Source organism: Tupaia chinensis, unplaced genomic scaffold (genome assembly GCF_000334495.1).
Source record: "Tupaia chinensis unplaced genomic scaffold, TupChi_1.0 Scaffold000027_1, whole genome shotgun sequence".
In the NCBI taxonomy this organism is placed as follows: Eukaryota; Metazoa; Chordata; class Mammalia; order Scandentia; family Tupaiidae; genus Tupaia; species Tupaia belangeri.
Window position 1 is genome coordinate 733,863 of NW_006159457.1, and position 8,279 is coordinate 742,141.

The window sequence follows — 8,279 nt, forward strand, 5'->3', positions numbered from 1 at the left end:
ATTCGAACCACAGTCGACTACATGGGAGTCCAGAGACATAGCCATTACGCTAACTGTTGGTCCCTATTTGTAGATTTCTGAAGAATCTCCAAATTGTTCTCCACAGTGGCTGGACCAATTTACATTCCACCAGCAGTGTAAGAGAGTTCCCCTTTCACCACACCCCCACCAGCATTTATCATTTTGTTTTGTTTTGTTTTTAATCTTAGTCATTTGACTAGGGGTTAGGTGATATCTCATTGGTTTTAATCTGCATCTTCCTTATAATGAGGGATGTTGAGCATTTTTTTTCATATGCCTTTTGGCTATTCATATGTCTTCCTTAGAGAGTGTTTTTTCAACTCATTCTCACATCTTTTAATAGGGTTGACGATCTTTTTTTTTAGGAAAGCTACTTGAGTTCCCTGTGTGTTCTAGTTAACAGTCTATTATCTGATGCATAGTGTACAAAAATATTTTCCCATTCTGAGGGCTATAGAGTCACACTAATTACTGTGTTTTTTTGCCATGCAGAAACTTCTTAATCTGATATAATCCCACTTGTCTATTTTTAGGATTATTGACTGTGCTTTGGGAGTCTTATTTAAGAAGTCTTTGCCTACCCTGATATCTCCCTAAGTTTCCCCTGTGTTTTCCAGCAGTAGTTTTATAGTTTGAGGTCTTAGGTTTAGATCTTTGATCCACTTTGAGTTGATTTTTGTCAATGGTGAGAGGTAGGGGTTCAGATCCATCTTTCTGCAGGTGGATATCCAGTTTTCCAGCACCATTTACTGAAGAGGTTTTTCTGTTCCCACTGAATTGACTGGTACCCTTTGTCAAAAATCAATTGGCTGTATGTTTGGGAGTTTATTTCTGGGGTCTCTATTCTGTTCCATTGGTCCACCTGTTTCTGTGCCAGTATCATGCTGTTTTGCTTATCACAGCTTTGTAGTTTATTTTCGGGTCAGGGAGTGAGATGCTGCTCACTCCACTCTTCTTGTGCAGGATTGCTTTGGTAATACAAAGTTCTTATGATTCCAGACAAATTTTCTGATTGTCTTTTCTAGATCTGTGAAGAATGTCTCTGGCACTTTGATTGGGATTTAATTAAATATGTAGATTAATTTGCATAGAATTGCCATTTTGATTATATTAATTCTTCTAATCCAGGAACATTGGATGTCCTTCCACTTTTTTGTGTCATTTTCAATTTCTTTTTTAGCTTTCCATAGTTTTCCTTATGGAGGTCTTTAACTTTAATTTTTCCTTATCAATAAGTTGAAAGTAGAGAGAATTGGCAAGAAGTGTGTTTTAGTCTTTTTGTGCCTACGGTAAATGGAATTACTTTTTTTTAGTTCTACTTCAGTCTGCCTGCTCTTCATATATAGAAATGCTATAGATTTCTGTATGTTGACTTTGTATCCTGCAACTTTATTGTATTCATGTATTACTTCCAGGAATTTTTTCATGGATACCACTGGGTCTTCTGTGTATACAATCATGTCATCTGCAAACAGAAATAATTTCACCACTTCTTTTCCTATTTGCTTTTTGTTTTATTCTCTTTTCTGATTGCATTGACTAGGACTTCCAGTGCTATAATGAAAAGGAGTGGAGAAAGTGGGCAGCCTTGTCTAGTACCAGTTTTTAGCGGGAAAGCTTTCAGCTTTTCCCCATTCAGGTTGATTTAACTATGGGCTTTTCATAGAAAGATTTTATTGTGTTGAGGAATGACACATCTATGCCAATTTTGCTGAGAGCCTTGATCATGAGGGGATATTGTGTGTGTGTATATATATATATATATATATAATCATGAGTTTCAAGCTACCAGGTCCGGGACTCAAACCACAGTCGACTACTTGGGAGTCCAGTGACATAGCCATTATGCTAACTGCTGGTCCTGAAGGGAGTATTGTATCTTATCAAATGCTTTTTCTGCATCAATTAATATGATTGTATGGTTTTTATCATTCTTTTTCTTAATATGGTTGGGAACCAGCAGTTAGTGTATATATGGTGTATTACATTTGTGGTTTTACATATGTTGAAGTAACCTTGCATCCCTGGAATAAAGCCTAGCGTTTTTTATATGTTATTGGATATGATTTACTAGTATCTTATTGAGAATTTTTTTTTCTTTTTTTGGAGAGGTTTTTGCTATAGGGCGCGTGTGCTCACCAGACAGACAGAGAGAGACAGAGAGACAGAAGGTGAGAAATCATCCCCCAGGGGGATGGCCACGCCGCAATCCCTTCTCCATTCTCCTCTCGGGATCTTGGGCATGCACGCACATGCACCTGGCATGAGGTTAAGTCACTGGGTCTGGGAATCCAACCGCAGTCGACTACGCGGTAGTCCAGTGACATAGCCATTACTCTAACTGCTGGTTCCCTTATTGAGAATTTTTGTGTCTTTATTCTTCAGAGATATTGGTCTATAGTTTTCTTTCCATGTCCTCTCCTTTTCTGTTTTTTTTTTTTAAGAGGTTTTTGCTATATAAGTTAACTCTTCTTTAAAAGTTTTATAGAATTCAGAGGTGAAGCTATCAGAACCAGAGTTTTTCTTTGTTGGGAGGCTTTTTTATTACTGCTTCAATCTCGGCTTTGTTATGGGCCTATTCAGATTTTCTATATCCTCCTGAATCAATCTTGGTAGATTATATGTGTCCAGGAAGATGTTCATGTTATTCAGATTTTCTTTTCTGTTGCCGTATAGTTGTTCATAGTATCCTCTAATGCTGTTTTGTATTTCTAATATGTCTGTTGTTATATTGCCTATTTCATTGCAAATTTGATTTATCTGGCTCCTTTCTTCTTAATTAGTCTAGCTAGTGGTATATCAATTTATCTTTTCAAAGAATCAACTTTTATTTACATTTATTTACTGTATATTTTGTTTATTTTCTATTTCATTTGTTTCTGTTTGGATCTTTATTATTTCTTTTCTCCTGGAGTTTTTTGAAGGGTTTTCTTTTTTTTTTTTTTTTTTTTTTTTTTTTTCTTTTTTTTTTTCTTTCTCTGAGCCATGGTGTTAGGTGATCCATTTGCCTTCTTTCCATCTTCTTCTTAGGTACACTAATTGCTATGAACTTTCCTCTTATGACTGCTTTAGCAGTCCCAAAGATAATGGAAACTCATGTCCTCATTCTCATTGGCTTTATGAATCTTTTGATTTTAGTCTTTATTTCTTCAGTAGTTATGAAGTCATTCAGGAATAGGTTATTTAGTTTCCATCTATTTTTATATTTTTGAGGACGTTTCTTGAAATTAATATCAAATTTAATTCCATCATGGTTAGAAAAGATGTTCAATATAGTTTCAATGTCTTTAAATCTGTAGAGACTTGCTTTGTCCTCACTCAGGTGGTCAATCTTCTAAAAGGTTCCATGTGGGGATAAGAAAAAATTGTATCTCGTGGTTTTTGGGTGATAGTTCTATAGAAGTCTGTTAAATCCATTTGATTTATGGTATCATTTAGATCCTTTATCTCTTTACTTATTTTTTGTCTACATGATCTGTCAAGAGGAGATAGTGGTGTGTTGAGGTCTCCAACAATTAGTGTGCTGCAGTCTATCTCTCCTTTTAGATCTAACAATCTTTCCTTAACTTATTTGGATGCTCCTGTATTAGGTGCATAAATATTTATTAGCATTATAGGTTCTTGATTGATTATAGATTTTTAAAAATATTTTCCTTTTAAGATAAAACAAGTCATCTTTGATAGAAAAATGTTACTAAAAACAATGTTATTATCTTTGTATGTCTGTCCTCCTAATTATTTGTCACAAGTCCAAACAGAAATTCTTCAGGAAAAGGACAGTAGTAGATCCACTAAATATGGCCTTAGAATGACTCTGAGGGCTGATGAGTTCTTAAGAATTCTTTAGACCAACAGATACAGAATAGGTGTTTCTATTGGGGTCAACTACTAAAATTTTAAGATAAATGCTTTAGGCATGTTTTCTTTTTTCTGTGAGAATGTGGTTCAGGAAGACACCTCAAAATGTCTGCCTGAGAATTTCAATGAATTCAGTCTTTAGTTAGAGGTGGTCAAGAATTTGATTATTAACCTACTGCATGAGGGACTCAGGATCTCTGCTGACCGTTGCTAGATACTCATTTTTTAAGTCTCTCTGCATGACCTTTCAAGCCAAATTGTTGCTTCCTACAGAGATTCATTCTATATTGTAGCTCATGTTCTTATATCTTTTAATGACATAGTTTCATAAATTGGATAGAAAAGAGAAACTAGAAAGCATGCACAGATGCTCTAAAAACAGCATATGACTATCCTGAAAAACTGTTAGTCCCAAGAAAATAAGATTGCAAATATTTGACAAGTTATTTTGAAATTTTACTCTTCCCAATGTATTTTCTAAAAAAAAAAAAAAAAAAAAAAAGAAGCTTTAACTCTTATTCTTCTTATTCTTCATCAAACAACAGATAGGTCTACCTGACACTTCAGGGATAATCTAACTGCCATCTTTATACAATATTTTGGAGAAGCTTGCAAATCTGATCTGACCATAGTTATTTTCTTACTTTTTGTGTATCCCCTTTAGCCAGAAATAGGACATTTGGTGGACAAGCTCTATATGGCATGGCAAATATTCCTTTACAGATATAGTGCTTTCTAGAGCTGCCATAGCATAATATTCCAAACTAAGTGTTCTGAAATAGCCGGAATGAACTCTTTTACAGTTCGAGAAGGAAGAAGTTCTAAATCATGGGTTGGCCAAATCATGCTTTCTCTGAAGGCTCTGGGGGAGGCATCTCTCCTTCTGTCTTCTGAGCTTTTCCTCAACTTGTAGCTGAATCATGATAGTATCATTCTTTATCTTTACATGGACCTTTTCCCTTGAGAGCTTGTAGCCGAATCATGATAGTATCGTTCTTTATCTTTACATGGACCTTTTCCCTTGAAGTGTATGTCTCTGTTTCATCATCCTCTCTTTAAAAGAACTCCAGTAGTGGTTTTAGACCCTCTTAATCTTTATGATCTCATCTTTACTTAGTTTCATCTGCAGAGATGTTATTCCCAAGCAGGTTCATAATTACAAATATTAGGGTTAGACATTGAACATGACTTTTGGATTAGGAACACAGTTCAACATACCACAGCAAATATCTAGCTAGTCACTGAGCATTTTTAATGAAACTGAGAAAAAAAATCAGATCTCCCAAGCTAATGAATTTAAAGTGATATGAAACAGCTAGATTTTTCTATCCAGCTCATGAAAACACCAAAAAAAAAAAAGTCTCTTGATCAAGACCCTGCAAATAATAAAAGCAGAAAGGATTCTACAAAAATAAATCAAAACAAAAAATTGTCCTCTACTAACTAATAAAATAAAAAAAAAGAATGAGTCTAATGCATGCTCTCCTAGGTTGGACAAAGTGTCCATCTGACATTTAGCCTTAAGAGAGAATTTCTAGTTCTCTATTAAATTCCAGGTGTGACTATGTGACTACTCCATACAACAAGCTGATATAAAAGCTGTGGACAAGAGCCAAGACCACATTGATGGGAAGAAACAGAGGCAATTATTCAGAATTTGCTGTAACAAGGAGACAGCTGCACTTAATTGTATTTCACAGAGACACTGAGGCAGATAGAGAAGTGAGAAGCTTTAATAGTGGAAAGAAAGAAGGACTCAGTTATGTTGATTGCAGATTGCTGGCAAGGGAGTGGGATGCCTAGAAGAGGGACCTTCTATGAGATTAGTTAGAAGAACATATATTTGGCTTTCTATGATTAAGACTGATCTTCAGAGAAAGCGGAAACAACAAAATAAGTAAGCTCATGGTTGCTAATTTAGTCCTGCCTGTTCTGGGCCTATTAATAGCTACAAAAGTTACATTTGGATTTTCTGAACAATTATCACAGAGGTAGTAGGTCAGAGTATTTTCCTATTTGATCTAATTATTGCCCTTTTTCATATTTAGCCTCTCAAATTAGATACGATCAGAGTTCATTATTTCAGGGCTCCAAAGATAGAAAAAAATGAAAATAATATGTTATTTAAACATTGCTGGAGTTGTGGGAAGAACAGCAGGAGTCTGAAGCTTTAAGGCCTGGGGATGTTTCCATTACCCTCACCCCAGTTTGTGGGAAGGAATAGAATTTGTGGCAACATGGGAAACTAACAGATTGTTGTCAGAAGACAGGAGCTCCAGTCAAGTAGGGTGGGGGTCTGTGCAAGTGTCAGAAAATAAATCCCAAAACATACATCCAACTCATTTTTGAAAAAGGATACCAATCAAAGGCCTGGGAATGTTTCCATTACCCTCATCCCAGTTTTGTGGGAAGGAACAGAATTTGTGGCAACATGGGAAACTAACAGATTGTTGTCAGAAGACAGGAGCTCCAGTCAAGTAGGGTGGGGGTCTGTGCAAGTGTCAGAAAATAAATCCCAAAACATACATCCAACTCATTTTTGAAAAAGGATACCAATCAATCCAGTGGGAAAAGGAAAACCTCTTCAGCAAACTCAATGAGAAACAAAGCTGAAAATTTCCAAGTCTGCTCTGGCTTTGGAGAGTGAGAGATGAGTACAATAGTTAACAAGGAAGTGATAGTCAGGAGGGCAAGGAATCTACAAGTCTCTGACCAAATGGGAAAACTTCAGACACTCCCTTGTAAAGTAAAAGCAAACGATGACTTGAACCTGACTGGATTTTAAAGTGCCTCCAAAACTTACATACAGATCTGCCAACAGAGGGTAGAGCCTCACAGGCATGATATTTGAAACATGCACTGACAATAACTCAACAAATAGAAGATTTACTACATAAGAGAAACTATAAAATATAATTTTTTAAAAAAATTTAATTAGTAGCAACACAAAATGAACCAAATATTCACTACTTGTGATCCACAGAATATTTTGAGATGACCGAGGGAAGAATCAATGAATCTGAAGAAAGGTCAATAGACATTAACCAATCCAAAAAAGACAAAAACTAAACAAAACTAAGAGAAAAACAAATTGAAGAAAGTAAGAGGAGACTTGACAACATAAAGAACTATGATGAGAATACTAACAAATTTATAATGAAAGTCTCAAAAGAAGAGAGGCTAGAAATAGAGGCAGAAAAATATATCTGAAAAATAATGGTTTAAGTTTTCAGAATTTTGTGGAAGACATTAATTTGGAGATCTGAGAAGCCTCATGGTACTCTAATATGATAAAAACACACAAAAATACTCAGTTCATAGCTTTCTCTCTCATGCAGGGTTACTTAGTGAGTTGGCATTGTCCTTAAAGTTATGCAAACCTGTTACTTAGTCAGATGCTTCACTGCCCCTAAGATCTATATTCCTCAGGAAAGATTAGTGGCAAATAATAAAGCAAATGAGACAGAAATCTGCAATTTGCTGTATTAAAGTACTAAGAAAGTGAGACTTCTTTCTATAAATAAATATTTGGAGTTTTTTACACACCAGGTAGTTCTAGAGACTGAATCTTCATAAAAATATCACTCAAAATAGGTCTAGATTATAGATGAGGTATATTTTGAGGTTGTCTGAATTTTATAGATTGAACAGTAATATAGCACTACTTTAGCTGAACACCTAAATATTTTGGTTTATATTTTCTGAAGCTCTCTCTTCCAGAAATTTCATCATGTGGATTATAGCCACTACTCTTGTTGAGTGGGTCCAAAATATTATCATGACATTCACAAAACACATAAAGGATATTCTCAGTGAAGAAGCCAGAGCATTGGGTGATTTCTAACAACTAGAATCATATCTGAGGTACCAAAATTTATATTTCCCTACCACAGGTTATGGTATGGGGATCTGTAATTCAGTCAACTGGTCCCTGCCTTCAGTATAGTCCCTGCTATCCCCAATGTCTATAACTTTTCCTTTGCAAAAATATGATCATTGGAAAAGTTAATTCCAAAAAATAAAGGAAACCATGCTTCAAACTGTATTTAACACTCTTTAACAAATGAAGCAGATGTTTTCACAACCTTACCATGCCTCAAAGCTGCTTCATTTTATAGTATATAACCAACCTCAAATATTGGGTAAGTTTTACTTGTTCTGCTTTCTAGCTGTCAGGAACACAAGGCCATGCAACTAAAATCTTCTCACTTGAGAGTGTTGTGACAGTGGGCCAGTGCTAGTTCAGAGTAAAGTAGACTTGAAGTAGATACAACTGTAGATCTTCAGGGAGGAATTTTTCCTGGTTTGGAAAAAAAACATTGCTGCAAAGCCCTCTGTGACCTCTAACATTTCAAAATGAAATACAGAAATATAGAGAAAAGAAATCATGTCAGGTTGGC